The following is a 16,600-nucleotide window of genomic DNA, read 5'->3' as shown; positions in this document are numbered from 1 at the left end:
ATTTTGCTGTAGCCTCAGGCTTCAGTTCTGTGAGCCAGCAGAAGAGCTTCCCTGTGCCAAAGATCTCTCTTTTGTTTTTTGCCTAGGTTTAGGGGTCAGTGAAGCTTTTTTTTTTTTTTTTTTTTTTTTCTTCCTCATTTTCTCGCCATCTGCAGTGAGGGAAGTTGTGTTACATTTACCACCTCTTTGAGGAACCTGACTGCTGCAGTAGTCGAGACCTGGAGCTTCGGCAGGGAGCACTTACCTTTCCTCTTCCACCAGGCACCTGTTTCTTCATACCTCTACCTGCACAGGCTTGTTTTTCTCTTGCTACTGTAACAATCAGGAGCAGAAAGTGTGTGCAGAGAATAGTTCTTGCTGTATGTTTTCTGAGCTCTAGCTTCCCCTGTGTCTCACATCCAGCCCTGTGGCACTGAAACCTACATGCACTGTTCTGAAATTGCTGTCATGCATGCAAAACAATTTGCTGTTTGTGCTGTCTAAAAGGAAGGGAAATGCTGCTTCTGCATCCTGCTCACACTCACTGCTCCTGGTCAGAGATGTGCCTTTTGGTTTTTACTGATCTCAGTCCTTCTGTCAGATTCTTCTCTGCCCAGCAAAAGAAAACATGAGTACCTATGCTGTTCCCCACCTCCTGCCCAGGTGTTCTCCCTCCCCTAGGTCTCTGCTGACCCTCTCACCACTGATTTCCTTTGCCTCTTTGCTGTACCACATTCCTCTCTGTTCACACTCCCGTTACCACTGCTTGGCCTTCCCTTTTTCTCATCCTCAGGTGCTCCTCTCCTTGGCTTCCTCAAGTTGTCTCAATTTCCCTTGACATTTGGCTTAATCTCTTGACTTTTTGCTTGGTGTCCTTCCCTATCACACATCCCTTCCTGTCCCTGTAGCTAGAGTGGGCTGTCACCGTTTGTCCTCTTTCCCTGTAAATCGTTCTGACTTTCTTCCCTCCCTCGCTCCCAACTTAAATCATTGTGCAGCATCTGTGCTACCTTTGCTGAGGCCAGATCTTCACCTAGACACTAGTCCCTGTTTAGTCTGCCAGAGCTGAGTGAAGACTGAGCTGCCTCTGTCCAGGCCATGTCTAACCTTGTCCTGTTAAGAATTGTCTTTGGAATGGAGTGTTGGTGCAGGGAACAGCAGCTGGCTGATTGTATCTGCATTCTGGTTCCAGTTCACACCTTTTGCCTGCCCTCTGCAACCCTCTCTGGCCATCTCCGAACCAGGCTCGCGCTGGGGCTCTGTAAGTATCTTGATCCTAGTTTGCATTTCCAGCCGCATCCACCTTCCGTTGCCAAGCCCTGTTGTACAGCAGGGGTGGGTAGTAGGTGCTGAGTATTTTAGATTCACGGAAAGGTAAGGCAGTGAGGGATGTTTGGAGGTCCCTAATACAACCCCCTGCTTGCAACAGGTCTGACTTGAATGCTTGCTAGATCAGGTAGCTGAGGGCCTTATAAGCGATTGTGCTCTGCAATTTTTGCACTTTCTGTACTTTCTCCTCTTGTACTTTCCCCAACTTACAGAACAGTGGCAGGGCTTATCACTACTAAAAGCGTGTGAGGGATCCCAGCAGGCCCTTCTTTGTTCTTTACCAAATCCATGGGCATCACAGGACACAAACTAGATCTTTCACAGGGCACTGGACCTGTGGTCAAAGGGGATGGTTCAGTACCTGTTCTTCCACCCACGCTTCTTGCTGTGTTTCTGCTGTATTTCTTCTTTCAGTGTCTTACTTATTTGCTGCTTAAGGCCCCAAGAAGTCTTAGGATCTCTTGCCTCCTGGTGTTGGCCTTAGTCAACGCCCAGCTGGGAGATCCCAGCAAAAGAAAATTTGTGCTTTGAGATCCTTACACCTCTAGCCACAGCGCTCCTCGTTAGCTTCCATACTGGTCAAGAAGGTGGGTGTGCTGCCATTGCATACTCTCCTTTACCACTGCAGTTTCCTCATCTTGAGCTGCTGAGCCTCATTACGATCCTGGGTTTTCTTGAGTTACAACCCCCAACCTCTTGTTTTGGGTCCTAGGCTCCTACCTGTTTGCCTGTGTGTGCTGAAGTCTTTCCAGTCTGGAAAGGGCTCAGGCCAATCCTCTAGAGGAATGCTCTAAGGGTGGTGACCTGAAGTGGGTGTTCATGGAAAGAGTGTAAGGGCAAGCATATAGTGGGTACTCTCATATTCTCTAGGAATCTGCTGCTTTAAAGACTGCCTGACCCAGAAGTTGCATCAGTATGCTTGTTTAATACCCTTTGGTGAATTTATTCTCTGCCTGTGTCTTGTTGATTTTTAAACCAGTTGGTGCTTTTGGTCTCTACGATGTCTTGTGGATGCACAGAAGAATTGTGTTTAGATATCCAAAGTATTTTCTTTTGTTTTAAGCCTGCTACCTCTTCCTTTGTGGCCTCGTGCTTCTGATACTGTGAGACATAGCAAATAATGTGGTTCTAGTACAGTCCATGTCTCCTCAGGGGGAGCCCTTTCCCTACCTCTGTACCTCATGCTTCTGTATCTTTTCTACTTTTACCGTATTATTGGCAGTATTTTCTTCACGCCCTAGCCTGCTGAGGGGCCCTGACGCCAAACACCATGCCTCTTTCTCCTCCTCTCAGTCAGTCCCTGATGCTCAGAAATCTTTTGGCAGGCAAGTCTGCTACTGAGGAAGGACTGAAAGCAGCAAAGCGGCAACAGAGACAGGCCAGCAAGACAGACCGCTTTGTCAGAGCAGACTCTGGCAGCTTCTCCATATGGTAGTCCCTTGTTCACGTAGGCATGTGTTTCCTTGCTCCCACAAAAGATAAGAATTAAAACCTTTTGCTGGTCACCTTTGTGCTTAGTATGGCAAAGCATTGTATGGTATTTTCTGATGCGTTTGGATGCCTGATTTGAGACGTGTGAAACTTTAAAACTCTGTAACTGTCCGTGACTTTAGGAAGAGTCGTAGGTACAGACATCCCCTGAAAATCTGATGCCTGAGAGGTAGGGTTTTTTTGAAACTGTTCAATTTCTCTGTTGCATTTCTTAAGCAGAAGTGACACCTAGTGTTGAGTCGAGGGCAGGTCCGTGTCTGTCACACTTGCCTGGACCAGGCCACTAAAAGGTTTAGGAGCACAACCTGCTAATAAAACAGGAGAGGAACAAAATGCTGGATGCCTTTTCTGAACATGTGACTCTTGGGAGCTGGAGAGGCTTTCCCAGCCCAATGTGGTGCTGTGAACCTAGGACCTTTTGGTGGTCTGTCATGCCTTTTTTTTTTTTTTTTTTCTTTTTTTCCTCCTGGTACTAAGCATCTAATTAGTCTGGACCTTTGTGTTTGTGGAGTCCAGCTTAGCAACCATGCCATGGAAACCCACTTGCACATTTATTAAAGACGGGGACAGAAAGCAACCCAGTTGGGTTTGTGACATTTTGAACTGAAACAATTATTCATAGACAGTCTTGTTGCCTTTTCCTTTCTCTGGGAAGGGGAGACTTTGGGAAGGAAATAACAGTTAGAAAAGCTCTTACCCTTCCTTTCTGGCTTCTGTGTCTTGTCAAGTGGGACTTATGAGGCTTTTGTCAGTCTGTGTTTGCTGTGCCTCTCTTCCCAGCACATCTTTTGTGGAGCTCACTCCCAGTGCTGCAAGTGGATACGCAGCACTTGTCCGACAGGGTGCTGTCGTCCCTTTTTTTAGTCTTTGCTGAAAAAGTAGTGTTGTTCAGTCCACTTTACTGAGCACTGGCAATTGGGGAGTGCAGCAAACACAGTGGCGAAGAAAGAGAGAAAAGGAAAAAAAGGGGAGTGTGTGTGAGATAAGTGCTAGGCAAAAAAGGAGGCATCTTTTTTCCCTCAAGGGTTTGGCGGTGAGTGTATTTATTGGTGGGTGGGCTGTTCACAGCTTGGGGCTCTGTGGTCCAGTTGCATGTTCCTATGTTGTATCTTTGGGGGCTGTTTTGTTTGAGAAACAGAAGTCTTAGAGCCAAAAGTGAGAAACAGACTCTGTCTTTGTGATGAATTACTCTACCAGCCCTAACAAGTGCAAAGAGGGTAACAACCAAAAAACCACCCCCTCCAGCCACAAAAACCCCTCCAAAACAAAGAAACCAGTGTCCTGCTGCCTTGAGTCCACAACTACCAGACAAAACAGCAGTCAGAAACTGGGGAGATGCGGTTCATATGTGGTTTTATTATTTTTTTTTAACCCCCTTATTTTAAAGTAAGGAATGAAAAGAGATGCATAATTATTGAGATACAAACTAAGGTATCCGCTGTGGTGGAGAAGGGTGGGAACACAAGAGGGTCTAGAGTGGGGAAGGAGTTTGTTGATAATTTGATTTTTTTACCATTTTACCTTTTCCAGCACTGTGAAGTGGGTACATATGTGACATCCACAGCTTTAAGTGAAATTGTTTGTCACCCTGCAATCTAGCGGAAAATAGACTACTGCAGTGCAATGTTGATGAAGCCAACCACAGGGAAATAAAAATAAATAAATACATAAGAGTTTTGACATATTTGGGAACAATTCTACAGGAGAACAAAAAAATAAGCTCATGATTTAGTCTTGTAAAAAAAAAAAAAAAGGCAAGCCAGTTTTATGAAAAAGATAAAAATCTTTTAGTAATTTTTGCTCCAAATCAGAATAAGTCTTTGATTGTTCAAGTGTTTTTTGCATAATGTAGTTCTCGATGCTTTCAAAGACTCTGCATGTTCATCATTCCTCTTGATCGTTCTTTTGCTTTTTGTCTGCTGAGGGCAATAGAGGAAGAGGTGTTTATCCTTCTCCTCTTTGAGTTTTCTTCTTCTTCTTTTCACTTTTGTCACACACTTTCTTTTCCTCATTTTGAGATACTGCTATTTCTGCAGGAAGCAGGGAGGGGGGAAGTTTGGGAAACATAATTTCCCGTAAGGAAAAAACCCCCTAATCCTACAATAAAACCCCCAAGCCATAAATATTTCCAATATCAAACTCCTAGCCCCACTCTGTATTCTGCTTTGTTCAGTGGCTTACTTCCTTGTGCATAAAGCACCATATAAATGAGATGAGCGATATTAAAATCCATTTAGTTTCCAATGCCAATAACACTAGGAAAGATGGTCATTAGAACCAGGAACTAATTTTTTTCTGTGAGCTTGGGAGTGTTTATACAGAGATCCTTTGTCAAGCTTTTGTGTCAACACATCCCATCATATATCACCTTTTGATTTTCCTCGGTACCATGAAAAGCCCCACTGCCAGCTTTGGTGACAGTTGAGCCACGCTCAGACTCACTCTCTGTGTTGCCTTCATGGCTTATACATTTGTCCAAAGGGCTTTTCTGAGTCTGCAGGTGCTGAGAAAGATGGGAATGTTTAGTTTGTGATGAATTATGTATTATGTATATATAAAAAATATTTTTTTTCAGAAACACAACTAAATTAATTTCATCAGTAAAATACACTAGCAAGGTAAGAAGACTTAATGTTGTTCAATGACAGCATAAATCCATCCTATTCTGGGCTGTTTTAGTCCCTCTGCAAACAGTCCTCCCACTGGCATGCTCATTCTCCCTTCTCTATCCTGGTGGACACCATGGTTCAGGAGCGGAATGGGGCCTTGCCCTTTCCAGCAGCACTGAACTGTAGGGTTTGCTCACTGCAACACGCGAAACCGTGCCGTAAAGGTGTGATTTGGCAGTAGAGCAAGGCTGATTTCACGTCTAGCTGCTGCTAGAAAGTGAGGTCTTGCTTCTCTCTTCCAAACCCCCAAATGCAAATTTCAATTGCTCTACTTCCAGCCTCTGCAGAGCAGCGAAAGAACGGACGATGTGGAAAAACCCCCATGTATTTTTGTGCGAGCTTAGTTCTGTGATCTGGTGTTAAAGAATTCTCAGTCGTGGGTTTCTCTAGCTGGCTGGAGCTAGTGTACAGGCTGCCTGTTTTGGCGGGGGTGAGCTCTCTCCCTTCCCAGCTCCCCAGCTTCTCCAGCAGCATCCTACCTGACAGAGCAGGGGTCCCTGAAGCATCCCACAGCAGGGCATGTCCGAACAGTGACCTTGAAAGAAGCTCTGCTTGTCAGATGTTGCCCATCGAGGTCATTACATTCAACGACAGCCTAGGGCAGCATCTGCTCTGTAGCTGTAAGCACAACTATGTATTTTCTTTCTCGGGAGTTCTAGTGTATGAAGAACTGGCTCATAGCCCCTGCCTCCTGGGTTCCCCTTGGAGGTCTGCACACAGTGCCCGGCCAGTCTGCCCATATCCAAGGTATATTTGAGATCTACCGCTACTGAGCCTGTGGGTTATTTGATTTGTTTGCTCCGATAACCACTAAATCTCCTCCGAGTCCTTGTTGTGAGCTTTCTCACGTCTGGTGGTAACGGGAGGGACCGCTTTCCTCTGAGGGTGGTTCAGCACCTGGAAAGGCTGGGAAACTTCCAACCTTGGAGATGTTCGGAGTCACCTGGGCGAGGTGCTGACCAGCCCCAGGCAGGTTTAGATTCGTCCCAGCTATGAGGAAGGGGCGGTGGAATCAAAACCTCCAGACGTCCCTTCCCACCTGTATCTTCCTGTGAAGCTCAGTGGTCGCTCATTTGCTTCCATTGGCAGTGCAGCTGTTTCCTTTTTTACACAGTTGTTATCATTCATCAGACTGTTGCTTGATTTCAAAATTCGGAGGTGGCCAAGGCAAAATCAGCCTTTAAAAGAAGCTTCTTCTTTTTACTGCTGCGGGTATTTGCAGGATCTGGATTGCTCTGCACTAACAAAGATCCTGTTGTTTCCTCCCACTGTAGTACGGCTTGCCAGCATGATAGCCAATTAACATGTCTGAAAATATATTACAGAATAAACCTGCAATATGAAAATAAGCAAAAATATTGCCACTGCAGCTCTGTCAGAGCCTCCCTGCCCTGCTTTACCAGCTCTGCATCCCTGTGGCTGCTCAAATGGCTACATCGGTGAGAAGGGGGAAAGTGAATTTAAAAAAAAAAGCTACTTAAATGTCACCTGGACATCTCACATAGAAACCCTTTGGAAAACTAACATTGTGTATTAGATGTGCTTCCCAGGTAAGCAAAAATGTAAGCTGCAGCAAGAAAAAAAATTCTACAGCCCATGCATCACAAAATACTTTGATGTGGTTTTATTCCTGTGATTCATCTGGCTTCTGGAGAATGAAGACAAACAAGAACCAAAGCTCTAAGGATTATCAAGATGTTTTCTTTTCAGTGGACTTTTGAACCCAAGCAATGAGATGGCTGGTTGTAGGAAGACCAAAACCAAAACAAAACAGTTAATGGTTTTTGATCCCGGAGGGTAATAGGGGCCACTTCTCGGAAGAGGGTGTTTCACAAGACTTCTGTGCAAGCTATAAATGTAGGCAAGCGAGCCACCTCTGGCGGACAGCAGCACCGGGCTGGAGGAAGTGCCGTCAGCTCTCCCCATCCGAGACGCTGCCATCAAGGTGAGATGCACACTTTTTACACAAAAACTTTCGATGGCTTCTTGGGCAGCTACTGTGAAATGCAGTTGAAGAGAAAGATGTTTAAGTGTTGGGCTGAGAGCTGCAACATGTATGTGAGGATGTGATGTCTGGATTTGCAGAAACTTGACCCATCTTTCAGGTGATGAGAAAACAGCTGCAGGATAAGCATACCTTACAAAGGGAGAGGGTGGAGAGAGCCATTGCTACAAAATTCCAAGGGGTGAAAGTGAGAATATTTTAAATAATTAATATTGGGCATAGGATCTTTATGTTCTGTCAGCAAAATTAACTGGCTTATTGTTAGTACTTTTTCAGCAGGCACAAGGTCATTATACTAGTGCTCAATCAATCAGTAAATTAAAGTTCAGGTACCCACAGCCTCCATAAATTCAATTATAACTGCGAAAAAACACTTAAATGCTTTTAATCATGTAGTGAGACTTTTTTTTTTAAGTGAGATTTAAGTGAGATCTTTTTTTTAATGTTGATTGTTGCTCAGGTCTTGCAATTTTAGTCTGACTTTTAATCTTACTTGGGCAGATCTGATCTTCTCACATCCCTTCCCAGAATCAACTAGCATAACTGCTTCTTACCCTCAGATATATTTGCCCTGAAATCTAAAACTTTGCTTCGATGACTGTTATGTGATTTAGAAAGGGAGCTGTCAACTTAACTGGCTGCTCCTTTTTGTTCCTGCAGCTGTTACTAATAAATACTGTGGTTCTTTATGTGATTCCAGATGACTGGGTGGAATTATATATGAGTATTTGTAATAGTGCTACAAAAAAACATTTACAACCTGAAATTTAGTCTGACTCAAAGAGCTGATGCTTTGAACTTGATTGCTTCTCGGCTTAGGTCAACAGAAATATCCTGATTTCGATAGAATTTCATGTAAAATGAGAAATGAGGTATTCCAGTGAATCTAAAAGTTCAGTTCTGGCCTTAACAGAATAGATATTTTTCCTATTTACAGTACAAAATGCACTTTGATTTAGCAATTAATTGAATGTCTCGCTACTTCTTTACTTGTAATATTATGTGCATCATGAAATCTAGTCCAAACAACGAACACCAATTTCTAAAATAATTCTCAAACGCAGTGTCAATTATCAACGGAAAGATTTATCAGCAATTATGTATTTTATTTCATTATTATTTAGGATATACCAATAAGATGTTAAGCTAAATGCTCAGACGTCCCTCGCACGTATACATAAACCAACATACACAACTAAATAAAACCGGACAGTTTTGGTGTACATATCTCAATTTACTTTTTTCTTCCAAATTCAAATTTCTATGTCATGCCCTCACTCTTTTCCAGCTGCTGCTCCGTTTACCGTCTGCTAAAAATGTTTTACTTTTCCTTTTTTCCTTCCCTCCCCGGCCCCCTCCAGCATTTTGTGTCTGGCTTCTTACAGTCATTGCTTATTTTCTGTTTTCCTTTTCTGCAGGCTGTCATCCAGCTCCTACAGCAAGAAATCCGAACTACAGAAATCCTACCGAGATGGGAAAAATCATCATTTATGAGCACGCCAACTTCCAAGGTTACTCCAGAGAATTCACCAGTGACATTGCCAATCTAAAAGCTGTAGATTGGAATGATTGTATCTCCTCAGTGAAAGTAATTGGCCAGCCTTGGGTGGCTTATGAGCACCACAACTATACAGGCCAGTTAATGGTATTTGAGGAGGGAGAACATGGCTTTGTGGGTCAACAGATGAATGATAAGATCACTTCTCTGCAGATGATCACTGAGGATCTGCACAGTCCCCAGATCACGCTCTATGAACATGCCCAATATCAAGGGAGGAGCAGGGTGGTAAAAGAAGCAACCAATCTGGCTCGGGGGTACGACAATGACATCGTATCCTCTCACAAAGTCCAGAAAGGTGCCTGGCTGTTGTGCGAACACAGCGACGGAAGCGGTATTCGTTACATTGCGCGAGAACATGAACACCTTCCGTATTACAGTGCAATCAATTTAAATGACAAGCTTTCATTTCTGCGTCCCCTTCTCCCTGGCAAATGCTATTAGACAGCAAATCCTGCAACGCTGAGGAAAGATGCAGCTCCAGCAAGGAACCTGAGACCTAGATTTCTGTCTATGCTTATATTGCTTTTTTCCCCTGTGGCACAGAAACGCTGAATGGGAGAGCTCTCTTTCATGCTGCACTGCAGATCTGTATTTCTCGATCCTGCCTTGCACTGTTCTCCCTCCCCATAATCCCCACAAACGCAATAACTATCGTATTTGGTCAAATGAAAGCGTCCTAAAGAGAAGAGACGTGCCAGGGGTGTGTAACCTATTGCACCTGCAGTTCGCATTCCGATGTCCTGTACTACGTAATGTAAAAGCATTGCATGTTGCTTCTGTTGCTAGATGCGTTAACAAAATGTGAGTATATAACCAGCATCACTTACTTTGTAATTTGTTTTACAATGATTTTGCTCTACCGTGGCCTCTGCCATTTTTTGTGTTCTGTGTTGCCATTAAAGAAGATATTGAAAGCAACAATGGGTCTATGTTATGTATTGTTTGTGGTTTAATAGAGATAAATATTGCCCTTTCACGGTGAGATATCTCTATGTATTCAGAGAATAGTTCATGCAGTCACTTGTAAACATTTTTCATGGATCTCCCCTGAAAGGTTTTATCTCCTTCCATTCTCACTTGTCAGTAACATTGGGTACAGGCTTGACTCAACCAGACTTAAAATCTTGGTGAGCGTGCCGAGTATTGCTGGGATCCTGGCCAAACTCACCTGGAGACTTTACTTAACTATCACAAGATTGTTTCTCAAGGCATTGATCATACTAATGATATAGTCTTCTACTGCCCTAAATAATATAATCAGACAGAAAGTTTTGATAAATTTGAATTGATTGATTCGCTGATGGCAATAGGAAAACCTGTCTGATTTTTTTAAACCTTCTTTATCTTGATATGAGATGAGGTACCATTTTGATCTCACAGTGTTTCAATCAGCATGAAAAATCTCCTTCTTCTAAAGTTACCTCCATTGTAATTCTACATCGTAATGGCGTTTTACTGTTGTAACAGTCTCGAGAGTCACCACGTGCTATGTTCTACCACAGGCCAGACTGAAATTCTAGCTCAGGTAGCTCAGGGCCCTCCAACACACCAAGCGGTGCCAGGGGTTATCACCGCTACAAGCACGCGAGGAATCCCACTGGGCCCTTCTTTGTCCTTTAACAAATCCATGGGCATCACAGGCCACAAACTAGATCTTCCACAGAGCAAAGAGGCAAATGGAGGATGAAGATGCAAGCTGCAAGAGAAGGGTTGCCGAAGCATCTGTAGTTCAGTGTTTTGCAAGCCCCAGAGCAGCCTGGGGAGTGACCTACCGTTCAGCATTCCCGCAGGATTGCAACTCTGCATGCTTACTCTTTGCCTCCAAAGCAGTGCATTAAAAGCTATATGACAGAATCAGCTTCAAAATAATTGCATTTGGAACATGAACTATGCAAGGCCTTCTTGCAGACGTGGGATCACTAGCTATTTCAAGAACTCTTTTGCCATGTACAAGTTTACCTGGAGAGCAGAGGGTCGCAATTCTGTGTTATCACTGTCTAAGGGCAGCTGCACGCTCCGAGCCACGTATTATGACAGCTGTCATGCAGCTCCGCATTGCAATGTTTGTCGAGCTCTGTGCTCAGCTCCCGTTTGCCATGATTTTCTTGTATTTATAGTTAAAAATGAAGCCCAGAACATGCTGCAGATGTGCCGGGCTTTGTTCCCGTTTTGAAACAAACGCTGCAGGCTGTGCTGACTTACCAGCCACTTGTGTTCATCTGCTAGGCTCATGCGGGCAGATGCAATGGTGACAGCTCAGGCTGCGTGTGGTTTGGGACACTTCTTACTGCTTTGCAGCCAACTTCAGGTTTCCTTGCTCTATGCACCAAAGATCTTCTTTTAATGGGATTTCAAAATTAAATTCAAAGAACATGGTGCATTCTCCCTACTCTAGGCCAAAATAACTTGGAAGCACCGAGCACTCTCCAGGTGAAGCACCAGCTGTGCCCAAAGAAAGGGGATAGTGTATTGGGAGGGGGAAAGCAAACTCTGGTATGTTCTAATGTGGGCTTTAGCAATGGTATCAGTGGGTATCTGGGAAGCAGTGTTCTCAGCCTTCTCAATAAGGTAAATCAGACGGTGCAGCGCTCTGTATTGTCACCATTAGACTTCTTCCAGAAGGCCCAAGCACAGCATTTTGCTCAATAGGTAACAAAGCTGCAAAACACCAATGCACATTATGTTTTTGTTCCCTGTATTAATGCAACTCTCCAATACTAATACCTTTGGGAGGGGCAAATCAAGCGGCAAATGTCGTCTTCTGCCCGAACCAATTTGTGGAAGAAATTATTTTGGAAGTCCTATTGAATTGCCTCAGTCATGTGTGAGGGATCCCTTTCAGCATCTTAGCACAATAATAAGGTTACATAGGCACTGTTAATAGGAGAGAGATTATTTAGGAAGTCTCTAATTATCTTTCCTAGGAAATATACTTAATGTTATTTCCTTTGTGAAAAATGCCATTTCTTAAAGAAGATATTCTCTTATTTCCTCAGCATATATAACTGAAAATTTGTTTACAGCCAGGGTGTCTCTGAATCAGATAATTGTTATCTCTGAGTTTTCCCTCTGTTTCTCTTGGGCAAAGAGAAATTCCCCAAAGTTGCTGTGATTTTAGCCAGCTCATATTCCTGTCTGTCTCTGGTTCTGGTCACCAGAAAGGGGATTTTCTTTACTTTGGGGGTGGAGGGTCTAGTTGCTCTTGGGGTGCAGTGCACTGCAGACTAGCAGGCAACTTCTACACTGCTCAGATAGTAGTACCCTAGAAATCATATTCTGTGATCACCCTCACCCCTTACCTTTGCGGCAGGCTTTAAAAGGCATCTCGGAGGGACACAACACCCTCCCTGGCATTCCCTACTGTACTTCACACGTGTTGTACATCCCTATACAAAAGTACTGTATGACACTCTTGCTCAGGAAAGACTACAACATCGGCATCTCTATCTGCCTGTTAGTGCAGGGATAAACAGTACCTGGAGGTCCCAAGCCCTTTTAAACTACCCATGGTACCAACACAGAGTAAAAAGACTGCTTCCAAAATAAACAGTTAGTAAAAAACTTTCACAGAGGGGCTTATTACTGATCCACAGTGAAGTGCAAATGGACATTTGAACAGAATGCTGCATAAGGAAGGCTTGTAACCTGTGATATACCAAAAGGAGATGTCTAGAGAAGAAGGCTCAAACACCATGGGTATAGCTAAGAGGTGATACGTAAACAGACTGAACTTTTCTCTGCTTGGTTAGAAACATCCACAGACAAAGTTCAGGCATGTTTGGGTAACAAAAGGATATAAAACTTGGGCTTAAGGTCAGATCTTGTCTACCCAGAAACAGGGTGTTGGTTACACGTTAACCACACCTTATTCTGTAACAATGCTGCATTGCGTTCCTGATTAGATAACAGGTTCTTCGGAAAACTTTCTTGGAGCTGATTCCTCACACTGACTTGGCTCTCAGGTCATGGCTGGGCTTGATGCATTGATGGATCATGACTCTTGTCTGACAGAACACCAGGTGACTGTCCTTCAGTCCATGGTGTTTAAAGTAAGAATTACATTTGGCATGACTTACAGACCCTAGATCCTAATTTCATTAGAAAATATTGCATAAAAGCTGAAATCTTTCAATCCCTGTGTACGATCATTAACCGCAAAAATATATTCCTCCTCTCTTCAAAATTGAGCAACACACTGTGAGAGACTGAAAATAAAACGTAAATAAAACATTTAATCAATCATTTGGTGTCTCTTCACCTTAATTTAGCCTGAGAGGATCATGAACTTGCTATGACTCCCTGGGTTAAACCAGCTCCTCCATTTGAACCCCACATGAAGAATGTGTAATTTACTGATGCATCCTCGAAAAGAGAAGGGAAGGTATGGAAACAGCGGGCAGTAGCCTTACATGTTGATTGCGGGGGGTGAATTGTAATGGAAGGGGAGGGAAGTGCTCAGGTAGGGGAGTTGATAGCAGTTTGGAGTGTGATAAAGTGAGAGGCTGAGAACAAAGAACCAGTGCTTATTTGTATGGATTCCTACACTGTATTTAAAGGATGTACTGAGCGGGTCCTCTCCTAGGAACAAAACCAATGGGAAGTTAACCGGGTACCTGTGTGGCAAAGAGAAAAATGGGAGGAAATCTTAATTGTTGCTAAACAGGGGACTTTCTTGATGGGATGGGTAGCTGCACACCAAAAGGGGAATCGCCCAGCCCACATTTGGAATAATCAAGTAGATTCGTTAACCCGTTTAGCGATAACAGCAGCAGAAGCTGAAGAAGAAAAGTGGGAGCATCTGTTAGAGTGGTTACACATGAAACACGGTCATCCAGGGCTTAAAGACCTTTTCGGAGAAGCTGGTGGCAGGGGTTGGCCTGTTACTCGGGAACTGTGAACTGTGCAACACGATCATTTCTGCTTGTGGTCAGTGCCGTACCCAGTTAGAAAGGCATCCCTTGCAAGAACTCCCTCTCCACTTGCGGGACGGGAAGGGGCTCTGGGACACTCGGCAAGTCAGTTATATAGGGCCTTTTAAGAAGTCAGATGGGAAGCAGTATGTCCTTGTCGGGGTGGAAGCAGTGTCAGGACTTATCCAGGCTGAGGCTGTTGCACGAGCAACTGGGGACAACATGGTGAAAGAGTTGAAACTATGGTTTAGTTATTTACCAAAACCCCAATCAATCCAATCAGATAACGGTAGCCACTTTACTGCCAGGGTGGTTCAGGAATGGGCAAAAGGTGAAGGAATACAATGTATATTCCACATCCCCTACTATCCTCAAGCTAATGGGATAGTGGAAAGAACAAACAGGTTGCTGAAACATGTCCTTAAATGCCACAATTCCAGATGGCCTGCGTGACTCTGATGCTGTAGTGAAAGTCCATATTTACCAAGGAATCTGTGTCCCAATTCCTAAGTCTTCCGGAGAAGGTATTGGCTTTCCTATAATTAATCTTAATCTCTCCTTGGCACTTGGAGAGCAAATCAGGATGCATTTTATCAAATTCCCCTGATAAATTGGACCGACCTTTGGAACAAAACATGCAATAGATGGAATATGAGTAATCCGGTATTTCCTCCCCCGGCAAATTGGAGTGACCTTTGGAACAACACACGTTAAGAGATGGAATGAGAGTAATTCAGTACGTCCAATGTTGGGAGCCCTGTTTAAATTGCCAATATCTCCTTGTCCTAAAGATCTGATGAACATACATAACCCGTCAGGAAAGTGGCAAGGCCAGACCCACTGTATGAATCCTCACAGCACATTGTGTACCCAAATCCCCTATTGGCCTCCACCTCCTGAAACGGAGCCTTTTGAGCACCCCTAGATGGTTAAGTGATTCCTGATCATCCAGGCCAAGAATATGGAAAAGTTAATAGAACTAGATATGAGTGGGCCTGGTCTATCAAACATGTTGTATGGAGACACCGACCCTGATCATCCCATTGATGACAAACATATTGAAGGCCCCACCCTGGAACACTCCCGATTAATGAACTGTACCGTGATTTTAATTGCACCAAGGGCGCAGGAGATCCCACTGAGACATGGTACATCCCTGAACTCCTAACCTTTATACGGCATATGTATACTTGCTGGGGGTACCCTTCCCAGGGTTTCCGAAATGCAGACAACAGGTGTGACGGAACCTGGAAAATGGAAATAACTGCATTTAAGTGCAGTATTTTCATGAGCCATGGTCTGGAATACCAAAAGGTGTGGGGTAGGGATCTACAGGGTACTTGGGTACCCAGAGACGATGGTTACCAATGCAGTACAACATGGTACCCTGCCCCACAAGGGACATTCTGGAGATGCTCGAATGGAAAAATATATTCCCATCTTAGTGTGAGACAACATGCCAGATTATGATGTGGAATAGGAGTTCCTACAATGTGTCCTTCTAGAGTATTCGATTTCTCAGTGCCTCATCAAAACAGAAAGTGCCGAGATAGTGATGGGCCCAAGGCGCAGCCTGAGTGGGTGGTGCAAAGAGTCCAAGTACCTGATTATTTTACCTGAGGCATGACAACATCTCTGATGATGGAAAATACATTTACCCCATATGTGATCCTCAAAAGACACCAATTTGTCTCAGAAAATTTGACCTGGCAAGTACACTTCCTAAGTAATTGGACCCATTATGCTGTTGGGGAAATGAATTTACAGATTCAACAGGTATTGAAAATGACTTTACGAAACAGACTACCTTTGGGTATGTTATTGTTAAAAGAGCAGGGAGTGTGTAGAACGTTAAATCTTACCAATGGAGAATGCTGTCTCACCATACACAACGCAACTACCACCTTAGAAGAAGCGCAAAAGAAGATGAGAGAGGTGTCAGAGCAGACTGGAGAGCTTTTCCAGGCAATGCAGCCAAAGGACTGGTTTAACAGCTGGAGCCCCGGATCTTGGTTAGTCTCTCTCCTGAATTCACTGGGACTTACAGGTTGGGGCAAATGGCTTTTAAATATTGTTATAATGTTGGGTTGTGGATTCTTGCTCTTGATGATTGGCCTTGCTATTGTAAAATGTATGGTTTTGCGACTTTTATCTTCTCTATCCTCTCTCTCCTCTATCTGTTATGTGAAAATTATCACCCCAGATGAAGATTATACAGACAATGTTTGAGCTACAGGGTGGTGTGAGGGACCGAAAGATTAAATGTCTCAGACATTGTGGCGGGGCAAGCCCTGCATAGCAGCGATGAACTGCAGCTGAGAAGCCGGTCAGCAACAGGACATGGAGGGCATGATGGAGGGTGCGCAGTTCCGTGTTCTGATGTGCTGAGCAGGGCAGCTCACCACGTATGGCTGGAGGTCACACAAAGTTTATTTGAGGAAGGGGCTCATGGTCGCCCGAGGGACCCTTCGCGACCACCCCCCCCAATGGTGCCTGCACAAGAGATTGAGAGCTACGTAAGTCCTCGAGGGACGTGACTAGCACGATCGAGGGGCAGGAACTAGACTATAAAAGGCACAAACCCAAGGAGCCAGGTACATGCCCATCACCGGAGGATTGCCACGTTCATCATCATCGCAGGATCCAAGGGTGGTGA

The sequence above is a fragment of the Aquila chrysaetos genome, chromosome 7 (genome assembly GCF_900496995.4).
Source record: "Aquila chrysaetos chrysaetos chromosome 7, bAquChr1.4, whole genome shotgun sequence".
NCBI lineage: Eukaryota > Metazoa > Chordata > Aves > Accipitriformes > Accipitridae > Aquila > Aquila chrysaetos.
This window is presented reverse-complemented; position numbering follows the sequence as displayed.